The sequence below is a fragment of the Macaca thibetana genome, chromosome 12, assembly GCF_024542745.1.
Source record: "Macaca thibetana thibetana isolate TM-01 chromosome 12, ASM2454274v1, whole genome shotgun sequence".
NCBI lineage: Eukaryota > Metazoa > Chordata > Mammalia > Primates > Cercopithecidae > Macaca > Macaca thibetana.
The window spans coordinates 27,435,656-27,463,578 of NC_065589.1; the positions used below are offsets into that span (position 1 = coordinate 27,435,656).

At 38.6% G+C, this 27,923-nt stretch overlaps 1 protein-coding gene across 1 annotated transcript in view; it reads left to right on the plus strand.

The window, feature by feature from the left end:
- The first annotated feature begins 1,018 nt into the window (after positions 1–1,018).
- The window catches only part of ABCA12 (ATP binding cassette subfamily A member 12), a 308,829-nt gene continuing 281,924 nt past the window's right edge, over positions 1,019–27,923 (plus strand). The window contains exon 1 of the mRNA XM_050751315.1: positions 1,019–1,251. The gene's annotated coding sequence lies outside the window, so the exon portion shown is untranslated. The remainder of the gene's footprint in view (positions 1,252–27,923) is intronic.

Here is a 27,923-nt window from a genome sequence, read left to right on the forward strand (position 1 = left end):
TTCCTCCAAAATCTGCCTCCCAAGTAGCTGGGACTACAGGCGCCCGACACCACGCCTGCCTAATTTTTGTATTTTTAGTATAGACGGGGTTTCACTGTGTTAACCGGGATGGTCTCGATCTCCCGACCTGGTGATCCGCCTGCCTCGGCCTCCCAAAGTGCTGGGATTACAGGCGTGAGCCACCGCACTGGGCCAGAAATTGCCAGGTTTTCTATTTTCCTTATGTTTCTCATTATTAATTCATTTATGTAGCCCTGCATTCATTTAACCATTTATTCATTTATTTAAAACACTTATTGTAAAAAATATATCATGTAAAATTTACCATCTTAACCATTTATAAGTGTATAGTTTAGTAATATTAAGCATATTCACATTGTTGTACAATCAATCTCCTGACCTTTTTCATCTTATGAAACTGAAATTCTATATGCATTGAAAAGTAACTACCCATTTTCTCATCAACCAATCTCTGGAAACCTCCATTCTACTTTCTGTTTCTGTGAATTTGACTACTCTAGATTCCTTAGATAGGTAGAATCATACAGTATTTGGCTTTTTGTGACTGACATTTCACTTTGCATAATGTTCTTAAGGCTCATCCATGTAGTAACGTGTTAGAACAGCCTTCTATTTTATGGCTAAATAATATTCCATTGTTTGTATATACTATATTTTGTTTAGCCATTCAACTGTTGATGGACACGTGGGTTGTTTTCACCTCTTGGCTATTGTGAATAGTGCTGCTGTAAATGTGGGTGTACAAATATCTTTTCAAGGCCCTACTTTCAATTCTTTTGTATATATGCCTAGAAGTGAAATTGCTGGATCATATGGTAATTCTATTTTTAATTTTGGGGGACCTGCTATACAGTTTTCCATAGCAGCTGTACCATTTTACGTTCTCACTAATGGTGTACAAGATTTCTAATTTTTGCACATCACCATCAATACTTTGTTTTTTGTTTTTTGTTTTTTTTATAGTAGCCATCCTAATGGGTATGAGGTAATACCTCATTGTAGTTTTGATTTTCCTAATAATCAGTGATGTTGAACATCTTTTCATATGCTTGTTGGCTCTTGTGTATCATCTCTGGTTATTCACCCATTTTTTAATCATTCATTATGTACCTGTTAAAGCCCTAGACCTTGAACTAATTGCTAGAGAAGCAAAGAATAAGTTTCCTGACTTCAAGAAGTTTATTGCCACCTTGGGACACCAACCTGTAAACACGTGTTTGAAACAAAGTGGTAAGTGCCCTGAGAAAGGTGAGAACAAAATGCTTTCTGGTCATTCATCTTAACTTGTATCTGTAGTGTTTTTTTCTTTGAGGTTTCTTAGTATGGTTGGTCACGTACACCTTATTCCTTCAGAGATAATTTAGAAGTCTACTCCTTCAGCCACTGATACCTACTTTTTATTATTCACTCGCTATTGCCATTTAATTGAATTGCCTTAGGTTCCTGATTGACCATAGTAAAGTGGATAGACTCTGAAACTTATTTCAGTCATTATACAACAGTTTGTGGCTTGTCATGATGCTCAGGACCTGACATACTGCCTAATTACCAAGTTATTTTCTCTATAGGAGTTTCTTATCTTTTAAATAATTTAGAAGGCCCGCTGGACAGTGGCTCAAGCCTATAATCCCAGCACTTTGGGAAGCCTGAGGTGGGTGAATCACCTGAGGTCAGGAGTGCAAGACCAGCCTGGCCAACATGGTGAAACCCCATCTCTACTAAAAACACAAAAAAATTAGCCAGGTGGTAGGAGCCTGTAATTCTAGGTACTTGGAAGGCTGAGGCAGGCGAATCGCTTGAACCCAGGAGGCGGAGGCTACAGTGAGCCGAGATCACACCATTGCACTCCAGCGTGGGCAAAAAGAGCGAAACTCCATCTAAAAAAAAAAAAAAAAATTTAGAAGGCCAATATTCTGTCTCTCAATAATTGCTCTATACTTCCTGCAGTGAAATTACGTCTTCCACACCACACTGCATTGTTTTCTCTGGTTCTTCTTTTAGTTGTGGAGTCAGAAAGAGTCTGGAGAAGGAGAAAGATAGAGGGATATGAGAGGAGTCTGTTACAAGACCCAAGTTCCTATACTTACTAATGGTCACTGGTTTTTTGTTTGTTTTGTTTTTTGTTTGTTTTGTTTTTTGGTTGTTGTTTGTTTGTTTTTTAGGCAGAGTCTTGCTCTGTCACCCAGGCTGGAAGGCTGGAGTTCAGTGGTGCAATCTGGACTCACTACAATCTCTGCCTCTGGGGTTCAAGCAATTCTCCTGCCTCAGCTTCCCGAGTAGCTGGGATTACCGACGTGAGCCACCTTACCTGGCTAATTTTTGTATTTTTAGTAGAAACAGGGTTTCACCATGTTGGCCAGGCTGGTCTTGAACTCCTGGCCTCAAGTGATCCACTGGCCTTGGCCTCCCAAAGTGCTGGGATTACAGGTGTGAGCCACAATGCCCGACCCTTGATTTATTTTTTTAAAAGTTTCCTTAAAATTTCAGGTTTACATGGAGCCAGACATTGTTCTTAAAAGTGTTAGCAATCAAACTACTTGGTCCAAACACAAACCTGATACCTTTATGCTATGATAATAGAAATCCATTAATGTTTTCTCCGGAAATTGTTAAAATAGTGGTAGAATCAGACTTATGTAAAATATTGACTAACAAGGATACAGAACATATCTTGCCCTGAATATGATAAATGAATCAATGCAAACTCATATTTAGCCACCAATCATTCATTTACTATTGACTTAATTCCTCAAGTTCCTTAGCTTTATGTATGTCAGTCTGTAGTAATTTGGTATTTCTTACAAAAAAAAAAAAAAAAAAAAAATCAATTTGTTGCTCCAGTCTTCTGGAATAGGTAAAAATGGCACATTTACTCAAATATATAAAAATAGTTCCAGTTTTGGCCTGTTGTTTTACTTTCATCCTGAGACAACACCTTCTGAGGAGAATAATACAATCTTATTTAAATATTCTTTTAAAGCTGGACAAGAATAGATATAAAAAGTCACTCCAGGTTATTACTGACAGTTGAATATGACTTCCACTCTAAAACTTGAACAAATTGTGACTTAAAATGTCTATTTGGGATATTTAGGGATTTGCTGTTCACTCTGTTTCCTGAGATATATATGCTGAGGTTTTCTCTGTATACTACATCAAATAAAACAGAATGTACTTAATAGAATTTTGTTATGCTCCTGGCAGTCTGTAGCATTATAGCACAATATTATCAAAGTTTGTTCTTTGTCTTGTAGCATCTCAATACCTTGGAGCTTTTAATAAGTCAAATTTTCTTTAAAATAGGCAAATGCCTTAAAAAGATAGAAATTTCCAAAATGAACCCAAGAAGAAACAAAATGTAAATAGCCCTATAATTATAGACAACTGATATGTAAAACTCTATCCTAAAGCTATGAAACTTTGCTAAAGAAATTTTTAATAATCTAAAAAAAGAAAAATATTTGCCATCATAATTTGGAAGTCTCAATATTATTAAGATGGCAGTTCTCCCCATGTTGATTTAATGTAACACCAATAAAAATCCTGGCAGGATATTTTTAAAAGAAATTGATAAAATTTATTCTAAAACCTATGTGAAAATGTAAGGAGCTCAGAATAGTCAAAACAATTTTGAAACTGAAGGTCTTAGAGTACTTGATTTCAAGCCTTGCTGTAAAGCTAGTCTCAACCCAGTTTGGAACAGATAGAGAAATTCAGAAATCATTGGACATACGTGGTTCAACTGATTTTCAACAGAGATTCTAGAGTACTTCAATGGTGGTAAAACAATTTGATATGTGTGTGGAAAAAACTAAACCTCAATTCTTACTTGATATCATACCAAAAACTAACTTAAAATAGACGTAAAAGTAAGAGCTAAACTATGAAATTTGTAGAAGAAAACAGGGAAAAATAAATATAAGATAAATAATTCTAACATTCATTGGGTTAGGCAAAGATTTTTCAAAAGGACAGAAAACACAAACCATAAAAGAAATGCAAATTTGGCCAGGCACAGTGGCTCATGCCTGTAATCCCAGCACTTTGGGAGTCCAAGGTGGGCAGATTACGAGGTCAGGAGTTCAGCACCAGCCTGGCTGACACAGTGAAACCAGGTCTCTACTAAAAATACAAATACTAGCTGGGCATGGTGGTGTGCACCTGTAGTCCCAGCTACTTGGGAGGCTGAGGCAGGAGAATCACTTGAACCTGGGAGACAGAGGTTGCATTGAGCCGAGATTGCACAACTGCATACCAGCTTGGGTGACAGAATGAGACTTCGTCTCAAAAAAAAAAAAATAAATAAAGAAAAAAAGAAATGCAAGTTCACAAGCCTGATTCCATACCTACTTAATCATAACCACTGCTTGGTGAAACTCAGGAATTTGTGTTAACAGGCTTTCCAAGTGATTTTTTTGCATGCTAAAGTTTGAGATGTACCAGAATAAGTGTAAAAACATATTAACATGTGAGTGTTCTAATCTTGCCTCCTTCCACCCAAAATAATTGTGATTCTTTTGAGAAAATAGTGAAATGATGGGAGTTGAGACAAACTATAGCATCCAGCATGGTACATATCCCAGAAGGCCAGAGGACACGGCATGGAGAGTTGAGAGTAGGAAAGGATAAGTATGTCATTGTGTTTGGGGGTTAAAAGTCTTCAGGAAGTTGTCTGAGTCTTGAGATTTTTTTTTTTTTTTTTGAAAGGGTTGGGAATATAGTGGATTAATTTTAGCATTCTTAAAGAAACTCAAGTTAATGATTTTAGAACATTTCCCAAATTTCTTTTGATGGATGAACTGTGACTTTTGTCTTTCCATTGTTCTTTTGCTTGTTTGTTTGTTTGTTTTAGAGACAGGGTCTTGTTCTGCTCTGTCGTCCATGCTGTAGTGCAGAGGCAAGATCATAGCTCTCTTGGACTCAAGCGATCCTCCTGCCTCCCAAATTTAATTATTTTTATTTTTAATTTATTTGTTTGTTTGTTTGTAGGGATAGGGTCTTGCTGTGTTTCCCATACTGATCTGGAACTCCTGGCCTCGTGTTCTTCCCGCCTCAGGACTTTCCAAAGTGTTGGGATTGCAGGTGTGAGCCACTGCGCCTGTCCTGAACCATTTTGTTGATCTCAATACTGCTGTAACATTTACCACTTGAGTCTCTGGGATCATAAGAACTACGGGGCCGGGCGTGGTGGCTCGCACCTATAATCCCAGCACTGGGAGACCAAGGTGGGCGAATCATGAGTTCAGGAGATCGAGTCCATCCTGGCTAACATGGTAAAACCCTGTCTCTACTAAAGATACAAAAAATTAGCCAGGCGTGGTGGTGGGTTCCTGTAGTCCCAGATACTCAGGAGGCTGAGGCAGGAGAATGGCATGAACCCAGGAAGCGGAGCTTGCAATGAGCTGAGATCACACCACTGCACTCCAGCCTGGGCGACAGAGTGAGACTCCGTCTAAAAAAAAAAAAAAAAAAAAAAAAAAAAAAAACTGCAGAAGATTTTTTGTTTACTCTGTAATTAAATTTTTCATCTAATGAATTTGTGAGATAATTTAAGACATACTTCTTCCAGCATTATTAATATTATTTAAAGGGAAACATTTCACAAATGGGATCATATTGAATGCTTTGTCATTAATATTGCAGAGTTCTAGCATCTCTCTCCACACTTAAAATTTGGGTATTAGGTAATTTAGGATGGTATGTAGAGTTCACAAGAAAATCTTCTAAAAGTTCACCTTTATAAAGGGTCAGAAAAATACCCTGTCCAATTAGAGTGTGTACTACTATCACAAACTTAAAGTAGTGTTGATTAAAATGAAGTGCAAGATAGGGAGATAGAAGCCAGTGCTTGAAAAGGGCTAATAGAACATGGACTATGTAACTTAGTATTTTAAAAATACTTAGAGCCGGGCGTGGTGGCTCATGCCTGTAATCCCAGCACTTCGGGAGGCCGAGGCGGGCGGATCACGAGGTCAGGAGATCGAGACCATCCTGGCTAACACGGTGAAACCCCGTCTCTACTAAAAATTCAAAAAATGAGCCGGGGATGGTGGCAGGCGCCTGTAGTCCCAGCTACACGGGAGGCTGAGGCAGGAGAATCACCTGAACCTAGGAGGCAGAGGTTGCAGTGAGCCATGATCCTGCCACTGCACTCCAGCCTGGGTGACAAAGCGAGACACCATCTCAAAAAAAAAAAAAAAATACTTAGAATGGTGCCTAGCACAGAGTTAACACTATACACGCATGTGATGAGAAAACAAATTCAATAAAATGTATACATTTATTAAACCAAAGTGAAAGGATCACTTGATGCCAGGAGTTTGAGACCAGCCTGGACAATATAGCAAGACCCCATCTCTACAAAAAAATAACTAAAAATTAGCCAGGCATGGTGGTGACACCTGTAATCTCAGTTACTCAAGAGGCTGAGTTGGGAGGATCACTTGACTCCAGGAGTTTCAGGCTGCAGTGAGCTAAGATTGTGCCACTGCACTCCAGCCTGGGCAACAGAGCAAGATGCTATCTCCAAAAGAAATGACAACAACAACAACAACAACAACAAAACCCCCCCACATATTAGTTTATTATTGAATCCCTGCTTCATAACAGACAATAAGTAAAGTCCTGGGGCTAGAAGCTCTCTGCCTTCATGGAACTTAGGCTCTAATGAAAATATTAGATACTCAAATATTCACATAAACAAGGTACAGTTAATTTTAAGTGGAGAAGAAAAGATGCGTGATGCAGTGAACACATACAGTTTAGTGAGTGTAGTGATATTACAGTCTAGTGAGGCTTTCTAGAGGAACTGACATTTAAACTAAGTTCTGAGTTATGAATGGGAATTAATTAGGCCAAGGAAAGAGCCTGTGTTCATTCTCTGAGTTAGGAATAAAAATGACATCTTTCTGAAAATGCAAGCAGATTTATTTGGCTGATGGAAAGAGAATGCTAGTTAGAGAGGCTTTCAGTGAGATTGCAGAAAGTAGGTAGGTGCCACTTCATGCAAGTCTTTGTAAGTCATGCTAAGATAAGGATGTGGGTCTTCATTTTAAAATCAGTTCAAGGACATCAGAAGTTTTAAGTACAGTGAGTGAGTGTGTGTGTGTGTGTGTGTGTGTGTGTGTGTGTGTATGTGGAAAGAGAGAGAGAGATTGAAAAGAGAAAAAGACAAATCCCCAAGTCCAGCCACAATTTGGAGAATGGGGTACGGGAAGCAAGAGTGAATGCAGGGAGATAGGAGATAGGCAGCTATTGCAGTCATCTGGAAAAGAAATAATGCTGGCTTGGACTAAGGAACTAAGGTGATGACTGTGGGTTTAGGGAGAAGTAGATAGATTTTCCTGGTTAAATCAATAGAATTTGTTACAGGATTGGATTTGTGGGAAGGGTGATAAATAAAGCAATGTCAAGAATAACTCATGGATTTTCACTGAATATGTCCTTCACTGACACAAGGAAGAGTGGGAGAAGGGGCAGGTTTTGTGGAGGAGATTGGAATTTTGTTTAGATATTTCCAGTTTGAGGTCGCTTTGTCATTTTTGAGTAGAGCTGTGAATAGATGATTGCTATTTGGGATTTGAGCTCAGGGGAGGGGTTTGAGGTTACAGATGTAAATATGAGAGTGAACTATTAATGTATATAGATGGTAATGAAAGCCATATGCATGAATGAGTTTGTATAGAGATTATAGAATAAGAAGGATACAGAAATGCAGACTTTATAGTGAGTCCTCAGAAATTTTAACACGTAATAACCAAGTAAAGGGAGCAAAACCTGAAGAGAGTAAGTAGCAGAAAAGCAGGAGGCTATCAAGGGAAGAGGTCTTTCTAGAAGAAAGGAATTGTCTACAGTATTGAATGCTGCTGAGGACTGGCAAAAAAGGACTAAAAACTAGAGAGCAATGGGACAATCAGTGCTGACGTTGGGCAGAGCAGTTGTGGGGTAGTGATGGGGGTAGATGGCAGACTGAAGAGGATTGAAGTGTATGTTCTGGAAATTAGCAGATTTGATCAAACAGACTAATCTCTGTTTAGGAACGGAGGAGGCTTATTCTGAAATTCTACGTACAGATTCCAAAATGTGAATGAAACAATACCAGGTACTGGCAGGCACCATTGTAACAAAGTGATTCCAGTTAGCACATTCAGTAATAGGATCAATGGACACCCTGTGCCCCCTAATGTGATTAACTGAGAGGATCCAATGTAATTTATGTAGAATTTCTGCCAACAGTGCATAATCTGAATTAAGTCATGAGTAAACAACCAGACAAACCCAAATCCTGTACTCTTAAAAAAAAAAAAAAAAATCCATGTTGTGAAAGGAAAAGGAAGGCTGAGGAACTGCTTCCAATTAAAGCATATAAAGTGACACATGACTAAATGCAAAGCACGATATTGAATTGGATTCTGAATCCAAAAGGGCGAAAATACTATAAAACATACTCTTGGGAAAATTGATGAAATTTGAATTTATTCAAATTTTGGGTTTAGATAATAGTCTTGTTACAATGTTAAAATTTCCTGAATTTGATATTTCTACTCTGGTTCTGTAAGAGAACACCTGTCCTCAGGAGATACATGTTGAAGTACTTAGGTGTAAAGAGTCATAAAGTTGCAACTTACTTTTAAATGATTTAGCTAAAGTAATATGTATATACACTTTTTTTTGTCCGTTTGTTTTTGTTTTTTGTTTTTTGTGTTTTTTTTTTTGAGATGGACTCTCAGTCTTTTGCCCAGACTGGAATGCAGTGGCTCAGTCTTGGTTCACTGCAACCTCTGCCTCCTAGGTTCAAGCAATTCTCCTGCCTCAGCCTCTTGAGTAGCTGAGACTACACGCATGCACCAACATGCCTGGCTAATTTTTGTATTTTTAGTAGAGATGGGGTTTCACTATGTTGGCCAGGCTGGTCTCAAACTCCTGACCTCTGGTGATCCACCCACCTCGGCCTCTCAAAGTGCTGGGGTTACAGGTGTGAGCCACTGCACACGGCCAAAAGTAATATGTATGTACACATATAGTATACAAACACACACACAGACAAATGTGGTAAAATGTTAGCAATTAGTGACTATTCTTACAACTTTTCTGCAAATTAAATTTTTTTCATTCAAAAAATTCAGAAACTCAAGAGTTCTGTATCAGCTACTAATCTTTATTATTCACAAAATGTATCATATACAGATTAGATAAAATGATTTTGGAGATTCTGAATATTAGGATCAGCATTCGTCTATGGCTGTCAATATAATCTGAAGTCTAATCTCATTGGTTAACAGAGGAACCAGGAAAGGTACCTTTCATGACCTTTCCTTTACAAGACATTTTGCTAAAATTGCCAAGATGACTTTTTCTGTCATAACTCATCACAGTAATCTTATGTGAGAACTTAACTAGATTCAAGTAACATACACAGTGGTAGTTGTAAGTGTGGCGCTGGTTGCTAGACATTGTAGGGGATGTGGAATTGAGTATGGCCATCCAGGATATGTGACTGTCAGGCTCTGACAAAAATCACACAATCACGGAAATTGTCTACAATGCAATAAAAGAACATCAGAGAATGAGAAAAGAACTATGTTTCCCAGACTCTGGACTGACCTGAATGGTAAAATTTCAGCACTGACAAAAATGTTGGGGTAATTTACATACAAGAAAAATGTGAGGAAACAATCACCACCATCCATTCTCACTATCATTTTATACAGAAATGACACTTTAATACCAAAAAACTGTGAGGGCCAATATCAAAGTAAGATTCTTAAAAATGAAATTAATTTTACCTTATTGAGAAAAGAAACACCAATGAAAGCTTAATGAATGCTGTCAACCAAAGAACTTAAAGAGCTCTGAGCAAGTCAAACCTTTAAAAATGTATATATTGAGAGGAAATAAGACTCATCTGAGTCCTTAAGCAGATATGCTTGTTGCAGGTAATAGAAATAAGCTTTGGAAAATTCACATTTGGAAAATCCAAATCTAGGAAAATGACCTGTATGATTTTCTACAGCACATCATTGGCATTCAGTAAGTTACAAATGCATGAGTGGGGTAAATTTAGTAAATTACCTAATTAAGTCAGTATCTTTTTTTTTTTTTTTTTTTTTTTTTTTAGACAGAGTCTCTGTCATCTAGGCTGGAGTACAGTGGCGTGCTCTTGGCTCACTGCCATCTCCACCTCCCGGGTACTATCAGTTCTCCTGCCTCAGCCTCTTAAGTAGCTGGGATTGCCGGCATGCACCACCATACCCAGCTAATTTTTGTATTAGTGGAGACGGGATTTCACCACGTTGGCCAGGCTGGGCTTGAACTCCTGACTGCAGGTGATCTGCCTGCCTTGGCCTCCCAAAGTGCTGGGATGACAGGCGCGAGCCACTGCGCCTGGTCTAAGCAGTGTCTTAGAGTCTTAAAAGCTTATACCTAACTTCAAAAGCATTTAAGAAAATGTGAAGAAAGTTGCTTATTTAAGAAAAAAAGTATGAAAAAGTGTTTATCTATATACATAAAACACATGTACACATATACATATATATAAAAAAATTTTAACTGATGCTTATAATTGATTGAGAGAAATACTGAAACAGTATTTTTGGAATGGAGTCTCACTCTGTCACCCAGGCTGGAATGCAGTGGCAGGATCGTGGCTCACTGCAACCTCTCCCTCCTAGGTTCAAGTGATTCTCCTGCCTCAGCCTCCCGAGTAGCTGGGACTGCAGGTATGCACCACCACACCCAAGTAATTTTTGTAGTTTTAGTAGAGACGGGAATTGACCATGTCAGCCAGGCTGGTCTCGAACTCTTGGCCTCAAGTGATCTGCCCACCTTGGCCTCTCAAAGTGCTGGGATTACAGGCATTGCAGCCTGTTTTGAACTACTGATCATTGTTCCAGTGGATATATTTTAAACTCAGACTTTTCAACTCAATACAACAGTAAAATTCATTCAGCTAGACAATTCAATGAACTCATTTAATTAAAAAGGAATTTTAATGCGTGATAGTAATGCAAATTTGTAGCAAAACAAACAAAAAAAAGCTTTTTACGCCTTATTTTCATTAGTAATAAGTTCAAAGCACTTAATTTATATATAATTTAAACAAACTTGTAGATATTGAATATTTATCCATTTTATATTGTATTGTTATTTTCTGCAAAGTCTGAGTACAAACAAGCTGTGTAGTAAACTATGTTACATTTCAAACTTTTCTAGTCAAAAAGTTAAGTTCAACATGAATGGCTCTTTCACTCTGTAACATTCTGCCAAAGCTTCCAGCAAGTTTACTAATGATGAAAGTTGTCTTCTGGCTTTCTGACTGCTGTGTCCTGGAGAGCTTGGAAACACTGTGCCGTAAGCAGTAAGGTGCATATTTAACAGTCAGGAGGAGATCCTGAACGGAGGATGCCTGTCAATCAAGCCAGTCCTCCTTCTCTTTTTATTATCAGAAAAATGCAGATAAAAATAAATGCAGTGGACAAAATAAACAGGGAATATAAAACTGGCAAAACTTGAGATCTCCTTGCTGTAGCCTTGGGTCAGTTTGAAATATAGTTCAATCTTGACATCATTAGGATCAGAAATGTATCTTATTATTGGACTTGTAGATGGAAATAAATATTGCTTAATATTCTCAGAGTACATTGACTTTTCACTACTTGTCTGTTCTAGCGTGTGGAATTGAGTAAGGGACTTTGCTGATCTTAACTACTCAGTTTTAAATGTGTCTATTACCAGTTCTCAGCTACTGTTACAAAGATCTGGGTTTTATCTATGCTACGACAGCTATTAGAGAAGAGGGGACTATGAAAGAGTGATGCCTCTATGTTACTATCTTACCTACAGTGTTGATAAATCATCAATACTCTGTTTCAATTTCGTCATCCTTCTTCAGATTGTGTCCCAGTCCCAAAGCCACAGGGTGTGAGCTATAATAGCATCATGAACATTACGTGTGATAAATTGTTACCTGCCCTAATATATGCCTAATTTACAAAAGGTAGCTTACTGGACTGCATGGTGTGAATGGAATGCAGGAGAATTGTAGGTAGAGTTTATTTGGCATAGTGACACTGGGAGAGTGACATGTAATCTTTCTTGCCCATGAGGCAAAGCTGGGTAGAGATACCAGTACTACAAGAAGCGGATTTCAATAGGTAGGATAAATTACTCAGATATGTCTGAGCTTTGTTTACCCAAATTGGAGAACAAACACTATTGGGTAACAGGGAATTAAACAAGGAAAAATACTGCTATTAGAGAAGTAGATATCTCCAATAGTGCTTTTTATGGCAACTACGGTTCATGCCCCTGTTTTCTTTCTCATCTTCCCTAAAGTTAGAGAATGTACTTTTTTAAAGATGGCTTTTTAAATTATTATTATTTTTTCTTTATTTGAGATGGAGTCTCGCTCTGTCGCCCAGGCTGGAGTGCAGTGGTGCGATCTCAGCTAACTGCAACCTCCGCCTCCCGGGTTCAAGCAATTCTCCCTTCCTCAGCCTCCTGAGTAGCTGGGACTACAGGGGCCCATCACCACGCCTGGCAAATTTTTGGATTTTTAGCAGAAACAGGGTTTCATCATGTTGGCCAGGCTGGTCTTGAACTTCTGACCTCAGGTGATCCTCCTGCTTCAGCCTCCCAAAGTGCTGGGAGATTACAGGCGTGAGCCACAGCACCTGGCCAGCTTTTATTTCCAGAGTCGGGGGGCAGCGGGGAGGGAGCGGGGCCCGGGGGCAATCATTTTAATGTAACCTTTTTAGATTTAGAAGTAAGTCATCAGGCTTTGAAACTGTTTAAACTTCCTGTTCTCAGTTGTTAGGGGGTGGATGAGGGGTGTGTAGAAAGCCTAGGTCTGTAAATGTGTGAAATGTTTGGCTTATTGGGCCAGCCACCAGAAAATTTACTTGCAGAAATTTTATTTTTTTCTTGTGCTGCAACTTTATTGCATCATATTCATAGAATTGAGGCAATTAGTAACTTTTGATTTTTAGAGCTAACTATAGAAAGAAGGAAAAGAAAAGGTCTTAATAATTTCACGTTGCTATATTTTATATTCAAGTAAGTTACAGCAGACATGTACTAAATGAAAGTACAAATGGGGGCAGATAAAACTTTTGAACTTTATGTCCTCAGGGCTGTATACTCACCTAGAGGCATTTGTGGGCAAACCAGTCAAAAGAGAGTTTATTCAAGCGTCAACTCAATAATATAAAAAGAGCATTTGCTGTGTGCGTGGGAGAGAGAAGGGGACAATGCATTATCCACTAATAAGGAATGCCAATATGGTAAATAGTGTGGCTGTGGTATTTCTGAAAAATATTTGGGTCAGTGTTTCACAAACATGGCAAAATAAACCAATATTTCCTCACAGACTAGAACAAAGTCTTTCATATTCAGAAAGAAGATAGATAGCTGCAATTTTAGTGTCCTAATTATTATTAAACTGAAGTCTTCTACCACCATTTCATTTTCTGTTTATTTCAAAGCAAGATATTGATTATTCCATATCATCTTTATCTAATGGTTAACATATATATCTTAAACATGTAATTCGTATGTAATATAATTTGTATATTATATATATATTACAAAATAGTACAGACTCATTACAAAATAATATTCAGACAATTCAGAAATGTATAAAGTAGAAAACAAAAGTCTCCATTTCAACCAGTATTAATTGTTTAGCTTAATTTTTTTTTCACATATTTGCTTGTGTATCTCCCAATATATAATATTAAGGAAACCCTGAAGTAGTATTTATTTTATTTTATTTTTTTAAATTTTAATTTAATTTAATTTAATTTTTTAGACAGAGTCTCACTCTGTCTCCCAGACTACAACCTCCGCCTCCCACGTTCAAGCGATTCTCCTGCCCCAGCCGCCCAAGTAGCTGGGATCACAGGTGTGCGCCACCATGCCCAGCTAATTTTTTTTCTTTTTTTTTTGTATTTTTAGTAGAGACAAGGTTTCACCCTGTTGGTCAGGCCTGTCTTGAGCTTCTGACCTCAGGTGATCCACCCACCTCAGCCTCCCAGAGTGCTCGGATTACAGGTGTGAACTACTGCGCCCAGCCTAAAGTAGTATTAAAACATTAAACTTTTTTTTTTTTTTTTTTCTGAGAGTGGTCTAACTCTGTCGCCGAGGCTGGAGTGAAGTGGCACAATCTTGGCTCACTGCATCCTCTGCCCCACAAGTTCAAGGGAGTGTCCTGCCTCAGCCTTCCAAGTAGCTGGGATCACAGGCGTGCACCATCACACCCAGCTACATTTGTGTGTGTGTGTTTAGTAGAGATGGAGTTTCACCATGTTGGTCAGGCTGGTCTCCAACTCCGGACCTCAGGTGATCCGCCCACCTTGGCCTCCCAAAGTGCTGGGATTACAGGTGTGAGACACCGTGCCTGGCCTAAAACATTAAACTTTTCTGAAACTTACTCACTTTGACATAGTATCGAGGCATCTTTTCATGTCAGCACACATTACCTGGTTGATTTTAGTGACTGCAGAGTGTGATGCATTCTGGATGCTATCATTTATATAGATAATTCTGTACTGAGCTTATTCCCTAACTCTGTTTTCCCCAATTGTAAAATTATTCATCCAATTAATTGTTTTAAGTTTCTGAGTATCTTTCTAGAGAAAAAAATTTAGTGTGTTTAGTGTGATGGTGAGCCGGGATGCCAATGACTTGGCATTAATTAGATTTTGAGGCAAACCTTGTATCCTCTCCTTACAGAGTTCTTTGAACCACTATTTGAGCTGCTAAAGGTCATAAAGTGGTTTGCTAGCTTTAGGATGACTGATTATCTCCAACTGTGCTAAGTTTTGAAATATTTTTAAATTATATATTCATTTAAGCCTTCTATGCATTGACCATAGTAGTAAATTTTCTTCTTAGACTTAGACTTCTGTTGAGATACAGTTAAATAAAATAGCAGGAAGTAACATTTTATTCTAAATTTTAATTGTGACATGTATCATGCATGTATAGTTGTACACAGCATGTGTGTACAAAGTAAAGTGTCATAATAAAATGAACACGTGTACTCACCACCCAAGTTAGGACATAGAACTTGGTAAGTTCCCTAGAAGACCCTAGTGTTCTGCCTTGACTGCCTCTCCTCCTGCTCCAGCCCCCACTACAGGTCACCTCTATACTAGATTGTGTTAATAATTCTCATGGTTTTCTTTGTAGTTTTGTTACTTAGGTATGTGCTCCTAAATAGCACATTTACTTTTCTTATTTTTGAATTACATATAAATGGAATCGTACAGTAGGCATGCTTCTGGGGTTACTCCTTTTGCCCATCATTCCATTTTTGAGATTCAACCGTGTTGATGTTTGCAGTAGATTGCTCATTGTATTACATAAATATACCACAGTGTATATATCCCAGTTTATTTTGTTGTTTGCAGGTTTTTGTCGTCTTGACGTAACATCATAGTGCTGCAATAAATACTTTTCTACTTGTCTCTTGGTATACATATGTAAGACTTCCTGTAGACAGTAATATTCAAAGATTTTTGCCTGAGATACACAGTAAAAATATATCTTTTTTTTTTTTTTTTTTTTTTAATACGGAGTCTCGCTCTGTCATCCAGGCTGGAGTGCAGTGGTGCGATCTCGGCTCACCACAACCTCCACCTCCTGAGTTCAAGTGATTCTCCTGCTTTAGCCTCCCGAGTAGCTGGGATTACAGGTGTGCACCACCACACCTGGCTAATTTTTGTAATTTTAGTAGAGATGGGGTCTTGTGTGTAGGCCAGGCTCATCTCAAACTCCTGACCTCAGGTGATCTGCCCGCCTTGGCCTCCCAAAGTGCTGGGATTATAGGCGTGAGCCACCGCGCCTGGCCTAAAATACATCTTTATTATCATAATTCAGTCAATACATATATGTACACACCTACATAATGTGTGAAGGAAAAATACATATCCTTCCTAATTGCAATACATTCTGATATTTCTATTCAATTCTTATATTTCTATTCTTTCTATTGACTGTGTTAAGTGACTGTGTTACAAGTCACAGTCTGAAATGTACAACCCTTGGATATGTACACACGAGTGGAAGTAGTGTGTTACTATATATGCACATGTCCAATTTTATTAGATGATGCCAAACTGCTTTCCACATTTATTCTCTAAACAGCAGTGAATGGGAGATTTCAGTTGTTTTACTGTTTATCAGTGCTTGATTTGACCAACCTTTAATTTTTTGCCAGTCTTCCATGTATGGGATTATATTTCATTCTATAAAGTTGAGCAACTTTTCATATGTTCCTGGGCCTTTTGTGCTTGTTTCTGTGATCTTTCTTTCCTTTGATTATTTTTCAATTGGTCTGTCATTTTCTTGTTGATTCATAGCTATACTTTACATATCCTGGATGCCAAGCTTTCATATCTTGTTCAGTTTGTGGCTTATTTTCTTACTTTTATAGTGGTGTCATTTGTTGAATAAAAGTCCTGAATTTTAATTTTTCAATCTTCTTTAAGGTTGGTGATTTTTAGGTCTACTTAGGAAATCTCTTTCTATCCTGAGTTCATAAAGATGTTCTCATATACAGTTGACCGTTGGACAATGCAGAGGTTAGGCATGCTGACCTCCACACAGTTAAAAATCCATGTAAAACTTTTGACGCCTCCAAAACTTAGCTACTAGTAGCTACTGTTGACTGGAAGCTTTACTGATAGCATAAACAGTCAATTAACACATATTTTGTATGTTAAATGTATTATATACTCAATTATTATTATTATTTTTTGAGACGGAGTCTCGCTCTGTCGCCCAGGTTGGATTGCAGTGGCGTGATCTTGGCTCACTGCAAGCTCCGCCTCCCGGGTTCACGCCATTCTCCTGCCTCAGCCTTCCGAGTAGCTGGGACTACAGGCTCCCGCCACCACACCTGGCTAATTTTTTTTTCGTATTTTTAGTAGAGACGGGGTTTCACCGTGTTAGCAAGGATGGTCTCGATCTCCTGACCTTGTGATCCACTTGCCTCGGCCTCCCAAAGTGCTGGGATTACAGGCGTGAGCCACCGCGCCTGGCCTATATTCTTACAATAAAGTAAGCTAGAGAAAAGAAAATGCTATTAAGAAAATAATAAGTGAAAAATATATTTGCTGTTCATTAGATGGAACTGGATCATCATAAATGTCTTCTTTTTCGTCTTCACATTGAGTAGGCTGGTGAGGAGGAGGAAGAAGGGGGGCTGGCCTTGTGGTCTCAGGGGTATCAGAGGTAGAAGAAAATCCACGGGCGACTGGACTCATGCAGTTCAAACCTATGTTGTTCAAAGGTCAACTATAATCTCTTACCAGTTGTATATTTTGCCTTACAAATCTTCAATCAATCTGAAATTGATTTTTTAATATAGTGTGAAGTAGGAACCCACTTTCATTTTTTTCCCTATGGATATACTCAATTGTTTCAGAACTATATCCCACAGTGCCTTCCTTTTCTCTACATCTGTGGTGCCAGTTTTATTACATTTTCTGCATTGGGCTGTCTCTGGGCTTTCTGTTCTGTTCTTTTTGTCTATTAGTCTATCCCTGTGCCAATATCATGGCATGTCTTAATTATCTAGCTTTATAATAAGGATCTGGTAGGGCAAGTTTCTTCCACTTACTTTTATTCTTCAGTAATTGTCTTCATCATGGTCCAAAGCTCTTCTATATAAATTTTGAGAATGAGTTTGACAATTTCTCCAAAATAACCCTTGGAGATTCTAATCTGAATTGCATTGAATCTCTAGGTCAATTTAGGAAGAAGCGATTCCTTTAGTATAGAAATTTTTCTTATCCAGGAAATGGTCTACCTTTCCATTTTATTTAGGTCTAACTTTGGCATCTCTTAATGTGTTTTATAATTTTCTCCACAGAGATCTTTCCATCTTGTTTATGTATGGGTACAATATATGTGTTGCTATTGTAAATTTGTTATGTAAAAATGCAATATATTTTAAAAATATTTATTTTATATATACAACTTCTCTAGACCTCCTGTTCGGTTCTAATATTTAATCTGCATATCATGTGAGTTTTACACTGAGACTATCATATCATCTATAAATAATGACATTGTTTCTCCTCCTTTCTGATCGTTACACTTTTTTTTCCTATTTATTTATTTATGTGAGACGGAATCTCACTTTGTCACCCAGGCTGGGGTGCAGCGGTGTGATCTCAGCTAACTGCAACCTCTGCCTCCCGGGTCCGAGCGATTCCCCTGCCTTACTCAGCCTCCTAAGTACAGGCGCCCACCATCATGCCCAGCTAATTACTGTATTTTTAGTAGAGATGGGGTTTTGCCATGTTGGCCAGGCTGGCCTTGAACTTCTGGCCTCAGATGGTCCACCTGCCTTGGCCTCCCAAAGTGCTGGGATTACAGGTGTGAGCCACTACACCCAGCCCATTTTATTACTTTAATATCTTGGGAAAGATCTCAAACACAATTTCAAGTAGGAGCAATGACAGCCCGTATCCTGTTGTGAAGCTGATTCAGAAAGAATGTGCTCAGCTGTTTATCAGTAAGTACTTTGTGTGCTTGCTTACATTTCGCTGTTGTTCTATATACACCATTTCGTGCTGCATAGTTTTCATGATCACTGCAGATATCGCTCCACTTTTCCCACCGGTTGGTGCCCTGAGGGTCTCACACTTACAGACCGCTTTGGATATTTTTCTTGGCTTCCGTGGGCTCCTACTGCGTTCAGCCAGTGGGGATCAATGGCAGGAGAAGGAGGAGAGCAGACAAAGGGAGGAGAAAGGTAGGACCTTTATTTCCCTTGCTGTTTCACTATGCATCCCTGCACGAGCCAGCTGCGCCACTAGGAAGAAAGTTAGGCTTCTTTTTCTTTTTTTTCCTGACGGAGTCTCCCTCTGTTCCCCAGGCTGGAGTGCAATGGCATGATCTCAGCTAACTGCAACCTCCACTTTCTGGGTTCAAGGCAATTCTGCTGCCTCAGCTTCCTGAGTAGCTGGGATTACAGGCAAGTGCCACCACGCCCAGCTAATTTCTGTATTTTTAGTAGAGATGGGGTTTCACCATGTTGGCCAGTCTGGTCTCGAACTCCTGACCTCAAGTGATCCACCTGCCTCGGCCTCCCAAAGTGCTGGGATTACAGGCATGAGCCACTGGCCTGGCCAGAAAGTCAGGCTCCTTATGTTGCTGTGTGTGTGTGCACGCATGCGTGTGTGGGGGTGTGTGTGTGCGCATGCGTGTGTGCGTGTGTGTGTGTGTGTGTGTGTGTGTGTGTGTTTCCCCTAGTTAACTTTTGGTAATTCTAACTTAATTCCACTGTGGTCAGAAATCATGATGTGTTTATTATCTTTGAAATTCCTTGAGGCTCCTTTATGGCCTAGCTCATGGTCAATTTTTTTGTATGTCTGTTTAAAAAATCGAATTCTGCTATTGCGAGATATAATGATTATTCTGTTGACAAAAATTTCCTGAGGACCTACTGTGTGCTAGGCATTGTTTTAACTGATGTGAATAAGCAGTCAACAAACAGAAAAATTCCTCCTTTTTGGGAGAGCATATTCTAGGGGAGGAAATAGAATACAAAGTAAAAAAAGAAGCATATTGTACATGTGATAACAATGAAGGAAAAGGTGGAAAAATAAAGTAGGAAAAGTACTGGAGGTAATTTTCCATACTGTTGGTCAAAGGCGGCCTCAATAAAGACTGAAGAGAACAAGCCATATAAATATTTCTGAAATTGAACAAACATACCTTAGCTATTATCATTACCTTTTAATTCTAGTTACCATTATTATATATTCCAGATATTTCATTTATTTCTTAGAGCTTTTGAAAATGTATAGAAGTTTCTTTCAAAGGCACTACAACTGTTCATATTTTCCCCATCAACCTGAAAAATTTTCCTAAAGAATCATTTAAGACAAATTTTGGACAGGGTGTGGTGGCTCACACCTGTAATTCTGGCACTTTGGGAGGCCGAGGCAGGCAGATCACTTGAGGTCAGGAGTTCAAGACCAGCCTCAGCAATGTGGCGAAACCCTGTCTCTACCAAAAATACAAAAATTAGCCTATACTAAAAATATAAAAATGAGCTGGGCATGGTGGCAGGCGCCTATAATCCCAGCTACTTGGAAGGCTGAGGCAGGAGAATCGCTTGAACCTGGGAGGTAGAGGTTGCAGTGAGCCAAGATTGCACCACTGCAGTCCAGCCTGGGCAATACAGCAAGACTCCGTCACAAAAAACAAAAAAAAGACAAATTTTGGAAAGTTTCTCCCCATTTAGATTTCTTTTCCCCATAAAAATATAAGGCCGGGTGGGGTGGCTCACGCCTGTAATCCCAGCACTTTGGGAGGCCGAGGCCGGTGGATCACATGAGGTTTGGAGTTTGAGACCAGCCTGGTCAACATGTCAAAACCCAGTCTCTACTAAAAATACAAAAATTAGGTGTGGTGGTGGGCACCTGTAATCCCAGCTACTCAGGCAGCTGAGGGATGAGAATCGCTTGAACCCTGGAAGTGGAGGTTGTGGTGAGCCGAGATCACGCCCCTGCACTCCAGCCTGGGTGACAGAGCAAGTCTCTGTCTTAATAATAATAATAATAATATAACAATAATGTTTTACATAATTGTTTATGGTAAATTCTTGTTGTTTAAATAATACATCTAATCTACTAATGTGAGCATCATAACATTTTCCCTCCAAAGGAAAATACCTCCTCAGTTCTAAAGTCCCAATTTAAAATTGGATCACATATTACTATGTACATAGTATTTAATTTGTGCTTTATTTGATTAAAACTCTTCCACCATCCTACTACAAAAGTTTCAATGAGACTGAAATAGCTCAATTTTAATACTTAATTTGAATTCCCTCTAAAATAATGTTTTATATTGGAGAAAAAGCCTATTTTCTCTAATAATAAATTAGGTAGTTGGATATATGTGAACAAATTATTTCTGGTACTCAGATTTTTCATTCATATAAAGCAAGTTGGTACCTGGATTTATTTTCCTTCTCAATCTTTGCTAGGCTTGTTTACTTTGGTATCTTTCAAGATAAACAAAGTTGGCAGTACCATTCTTCTCAGGGAGAAAAGATCTTTATTTTGGAAAATAATTATTTTTGCTAATGGGGACATGGGGAGGGGATATGTGGAAAAGTGCTTTGCATAAGGGTGGGGGAGAGCAGAGATAACAGAAGAATAGGGTGCCTAACAACCCAGCTGGAGGTTGGAGCCTGAATTGATGAAAACACAGAACATGTTTTCTAAAGAGGATGCTTAATGTTTCATTTAAAATCTTTCATGTTTCTTCAGTATAAATATCCTCCATTTTTCAAATCTTCAGAATGTTACTGTGTACATTTTGAAAGTTAGCAATATGGCTTTTGTGCAAATATAAAATGAACATGTAAAAAATGTATTCAATTCATTAATGCAGGAAGTTGTATGCTATTAAGACTAGTTCAGATGAGAATTGAAGAATAGGTATAAATAGAAACTCAAGATGCTTAAATTTGGTAATAGATGAAAAACTGGGTAATTTCTTATCAAACAGGAATATTTTCAAATTTACTTGCATTGCTTTGGACGAGAATCTTTCACATTACTTTCTGCCTTCTACAATCCCTAGAGAGTTAAAAAATGGCCTTGTTAATGGAAAGAAAATCAAAGGTGCACACTCGTATAAAATGACATAATTCCCAGAGGGTCTACTAGGCCATACCTGGACCTGTAAAAGGACATACAGTAATGTCTTTTGCCCATTTCCAAGTCATGCACAATTTTTCTTGGCAGAAAAGACATGTAGACACACACTAAATTGTGACAGTTACGGAAGAGGATTGAAATACCTGTCTGAGTTGATGTGTTGAAGGAAAACGTAGCATGGGCAGAATGCTGTGACAACCCATACAGTGATCTAATTCTGTGGAAGCTGGAACTCACCACTTAGGTGAATATAAGGACAGAAACCGACTGGGAGGTCTTAGGGGAGGACATTGGACTGCTTATGAGATGTGAACAGGGACCTATAAATGTCATCTAGATTTTAATGGACAAGGTGACCATAACCACAGTTGACACCTTGGCCACACTTTTTATAAAATGATAAAAATTTTCATTTTTCAATTGTGAGAGTTAAGAGTTCTATTTCCTGCAACTTCTGAGCAGAAGTCTTGGAAAAGAAAAAACTCTCCAACCTCTTCAGTAATGATGACATTTTCCAACATAACAGTGGTTTCACTGCTTTTCCAAAGGCTAGTCTGACACTTCAACATCTCTGAAGACTCTGGCTTTTCCCAGTTCGATGGCTAATATTAAAGAAAACTGTGACTAGCAAAAGGAGATGTGTCTAGATGTGCAATGACTTTTGAAGTGCTTTTGTTCATAGAGCCTAAGGGTTCTTTTCACTTACATTGGTTGCCCCTGTCCCTATCAGAGATTGTAGACCCCTGTTTGATGAATTTGGGACTAACTAGAGTGATCAGAGATTTAGCCAGATCCGGTTCCAGCAATCAAATCTAAAACTCAGGCTTGTATCAGTTGACCATTCTAAACTTCTTAATGCTCTAGTGCTGTTTTACACTCTTTGGGTTCCAAGAGGCACTATAGGTAAGTGGTTAAGGGTTCTGCTTCTGTAGCCATACTCCCTGGGTTTGTGAATCTTGATTTTATCTTTTTTTTTTTTTTTTTGAGACGGAGTCTCGCTGTGTCGCCCAGGCTGGAGTGCAGTGGCGCAATCTTGGCTCACTGCAAGCTCCGCCTCCCAGGTTCACACCATTCTCCTGCCTCAGCCTCCTGAGTAGCTGGGACTACAGGCGCCTGGCACCACACCTGGCTAATTTTTTGTATTTTTAGTAGAGATGGGGTTTCGCTGTATTAACCAGGATGGTCTCGATTTCCTGATCTCATGATCCACCCGCCTCAGCCTCCCAAAGTTCTGGGATTACAGGCGTGAGCCACTGCACTCGGCCGATTTTATCTTTTATTGGTCACATGGCCTTAGGCAAGTTGCTCAAATTCTTTCTGCCTTAGGTTCCCTAATCATAAAATGGGGACAATAGTTGTACCTTTCTCATAAAGTTGAAGTGAAGATTAAATAAATCTGTATGTTTGAAACATCCCTGACATATGTTAAGCATTATATGCATTAGCTTTAATTTTATTTATTTTATTTTTGAGATGGAGTTTCGGTCTTGTTGTCCAGGCTGGAGTGTAATGGTGCAATCCCAGCTCACTGAAACCTCTACCTCCTGGGTTCAAGTGATTCTCCTCCCTCACCCTCCCAAGTAGCTGGGATTACAGGTGCCTACCACCATGCCTGGCTAAATTTTTTGTAGTTTTTTAGTAGAGACAGGGTTCCATCATGTTGTCCAGGCTGGTCTTGAACTCCTGACCTCAGGTGATCCACCTGCCTCAGCCTCCCAAAGTGCTGGGATTATAGGCATGAGCCACCATGCCCAGTCACGTCAGGTTTAATTCTAAATGGACAGTTTTAATTTACAAGATCAGGACTAAAAAAAGTTTCCATCAATAATAGATGTTCTGATATATTCAATACAGAAACATAAAAATCTATGTCATATATATGCACACATATATATGTCATAGATAGATATCAAAATATATATATGTTTATCAGCATAATGTATGTCAGACTTCTACCAGAAAAACAGAACCAGTAGGACACATACACACACACACACACACACACACACACACACACACACACACACACACACACACTCTTACATAAAGAGAGAACTAGAGGCTGGGCACCGTGGCTCATACCTGTAATCCCAGCACTTTGGGAGGCTGAGTCAGGTGGATCACCTGAGGTCAGGAGTTTTAGACCAGCCTAGCCAACATGGAGAAACCCCATCTCTACTAAAAATACAAAAAATTAGCTGGACATGCTGGGGCGTGCCTGTAATCCCAGCTACTTGGGAGGCTGAGGCAGGAGAATTGCTTGAACCCAGGAGGTGGAGTTTGCAGCGAACCAAGATCGCAGCACTGCACTCTAACCTGAGAAACAAAGTGAGACTGCATCTCAAAAAAAAAAAAAAAAAAAGGGAGAGGGAAAACTAGAGAGAGGGAGGGAGAGACAGGGAGAAAGAGAGAGAGGTGGGGAGGGAATTTAATTTATTTTAAATAATTGGTTTACAGGACTATGGGGTAGGTGTGTCTGGAATCCGTAGGTCAGGTCAGCCAGCTGGAAAACTCTTGGGCCACAACTAGTGGGAATTTCCTTTTCTCAGGGAAACCTCGGTTTTGCTTTTAAGGCTTCAACTGATTAGCTAAGGCCCACCCAGATTATCAATGATAATCTTCTTTAGTCAAAACCAACTGATTGTAGATGTTAACCATGTATTCCAAATACCTTCACAGCAACACCTAGATCAATAGGTGATTTAATAATTGAATACTATAGTCTAGACAGGTTGACACATAAAACTAACCATCACAAGAAGCTTGTTATTCTAGATCATATTTCTTGATGCCTAGGCATTTAAATAAAGTTTTGCGAGAGACTGTTTCATATTCTACTACTACTGCTACTAGTTTTCTGGCATCATTTGTTTTGGATTCTGAGAGATATAATTAGGCAATTATTTCTTGACAACATCCAGCTAGCAATAGCCAGAAGCTAATTTTCCTTTATTTTTTCCCACTTGAGAAGCACTTCAAGAAAATCATCAGGAAGAAGTCAGTTGTTCTAGGCACAAGGGTTTGTCAAGTCACCTACTTGGGGGACGACTTTCTCATAGTAATGGAAGAGAGCCTTGGAGTTGAAGGAAGATTTATTTATTTTTTTTCTATTGAGAATCCTAGAATTGTAGAATTTCAGCTGAAGAGCCACTCTCTTTCCCAGCTTTACAACAGCGGCACTGAAGCTTGAAGCTTCGAAGTTGAAGCTTCAAAGCTTCAACATTACAAAGCAAATCCATGCCTGAAACAGGAATATAACCAAGTTTTCTACACATTTCCCTCGGCTATTCAAATCATCCTAACAGAAGGCATAGCTTTAAATCTACTGATGCCGTAAAACTTCTTCAGACTTTTTCGGAAAAGTTAGTGTTAATTCCAGGTAGCTATAATTTTATTATTTTTGATGGCTTTCTTACATTAAGTAGGTTGAATGGTGGAATACTTGAAAATATGATGCCATAGATAAGCATAAGAAAATCTGAAAAGAGAGGCTGGGCACCGTGGCTCATGCCTGTAATCCCAGCACTTTGGGAGGCCAAGGCGGGCAGATCACAAGGTCAGGAGATGGAGACCATCCTGGCTAACACAGTGAAACCCCATCTCTACTAAAAATACAAAAATAGTCCCAGCTACTCGGGAGGCTGAGGCAGGAGAATGGCATGAACCCAAGAGGCGGAGCTTGCAGTGAGCTGAGATCCAGCCACCGCACTCCAGCCTGGGCGACAGCGCGAGACTCCGTCTCAAAAAAAATAAAAAAATAAAAAAATAAAAAGAAAGGAAAATCTGAAAAGAGAATAGATTGTCTCACCTAAAATCTAAGTGAATCTTTATTTCTAAAATGTGTAGAAATGGGTAGAAAGCTTTGTTCCATTAAGTGCACAGAACTAGTGAGAGTTACAAAAGGTGTCATGGAGGGACCTGTAAGATTCATTTTAAGTCGACACTCATCTATGTGGATAGAGGGCACACAGTCAATCTTCTATTATAATGGCCAGTAGGTCTGTTTCCTTCCTCAACCATATAAGGGCCCTTAGATAATCAAGTATCATTCATCTTTTTAAACCTGAAGTGCCTTAGCCGTTAATATATGAAGTGAATTAAGTGCACTGCTAGAATTAAGGTTTCTAATTGCCTTAACATAGGTGCTTATGATGGCAAAACACTTTCCATTTCTTCTGAGATCGAGCACATAGTCGTTGTGTGTATTAATGCTTATTATTTACTTGTAAGATACACTCTTCAGAAATAGGATCAGCCTATTATACTGTAGTTATCTTCACATGTTAACAAAGAATGACAAGGCATGAAGATAATGTGATTTTAAAAATAACAGTGAATTACACCTTGACTTTCTTATGTGCAGTGAGAATGGGAAATATGATATAGATTGTTGTGAATATTTTCCTTTTGTCTATTAAAAAGCATTTTAATGATAAGGATAAGAAATATTAATATTTATATGGCACTTTTGTACATCTAATTAAATGTTGGGCTTGTAATATATAACAAAACAATTATAAGCACTGCTTCAGAACTTTTATAGCTCTTTTGTATATAAGATTTATAAAGTTACATTTACTATACTACAGGGTCAAATTTGTAAAAAGGACAACTAGAATGGCTAAAACACAGTTAGAAAGGTTTCTTTTGGAACCGAGATTGGGTTATCGTGACCTATCAGTAAACACCATAATATAAGCAGACTCTCTCCTTGTCCAAGCCACGGGCAAATGTCATCTGTCAACAGAGTCTTAGCTAACAGGTCCTTTATTGGTGGTATTTGTCAAAGGTTAAAACTATTTCCAATCTGATACCTAGAAATCATTCAGATAGAACTGCATCTCATTAATTTTGGATTGTAGGACAAGTTCAGTCTCAGGAAGTTTATATATTTTAGAGCAAAATCTGTGAAATATGCTTTACCTGAATTTCTTAATTTGCAAAATTTTGGACCCACCTTACAGGACATTATGCATTTCTCCACAAGAATGGGAGTCACGCATGAACAGGGACATTTGTCCCTTGTGGGCAGTGTATTTGTCTCTTGCATACTATAGTACTTAGTATGTATAATAAAAATAAGGGTAGCAGTAATTTCTATTTATTGAACATTTACTTAATCATCAGCCATTACATTAATAATGTTAATTGAATAAATTCTGCTTTTTTTAATGTAAGCATGGCTCTAGACATTTTAAACACATTACAGTATTTGATGCTTGCAACATCTTTGCAAGTTGGATTCGTTATCTCCATTTTAAAGGGAAGAATTAGACTCAGAGAGGCATAGGGGTCTAACCAGAAGATATTAGAGCCAAATTTCAAGGGGGAGACCTGTCAGATTCTTCTAGGTCTGCTACCTTTCTTCAATAGGGTCTGTACTCAATACATGTTGAATAAATAAATGTTCTTGAAATATAGTGTTTATAAATTACATGATAATTGCCTGGTCGGCATTTAATTTTAAGGAACTAACAGGCATTCAAACTTAAGCTATTGGCATGTTCTGAAATGGACATTTTGATTCTAATATGAATAAACATCCAGGTGCTACATTGATTTACAAGCTTTGGATATGTTCCAGTGATTCTGATACACATTGTTTGCTCACACACCCCTCCTCCACAGCACACTGATTTGCCACATTATACCTCCCAGGGAGGGGACTCCTTCTTGCTTACATAAGGTACCTTCTTTTTAGATTAACACTGTGATAAACACATGTTCAACTGCAGTCATCTTGGGCAAGACTTTGGATTTAAAGGTATGATGAATTGACATAATTCTCGTTATAATTACAAAGTGCAAACTGCACAAAATCCTCTTAATCTCTCTAGGCAAACACTTTTGCTAAACACTCTATTGGTGGTCTCATTACCATAGGAAAGACTGCCTGGGACAGTTTGCTAACTGTCATTGACCACCAGCCTTGAATGAAGTGTGAAGGCAAACAAAGAGGAAGTGATCCTGTGTTATGTAAAAATAATTTAGAATATTTTTAACAGGTCTTTATCCTAAGAAGGGTTGAGTAAAGCAATGATCAAAGAGGAACAATTCATAACTTTTACACATTGTTCTCTATGCCAGGAAATGTTCAAAGTAGCCTACTTGAGTTTTCTCATTTAATCTTCTCATTTAAATCTTCTGTGAGATAGGCACTATTAATTTCATCTTACAGATGAAAACACTGAGCAGACAGTGCCTTGCCAAGAGTCA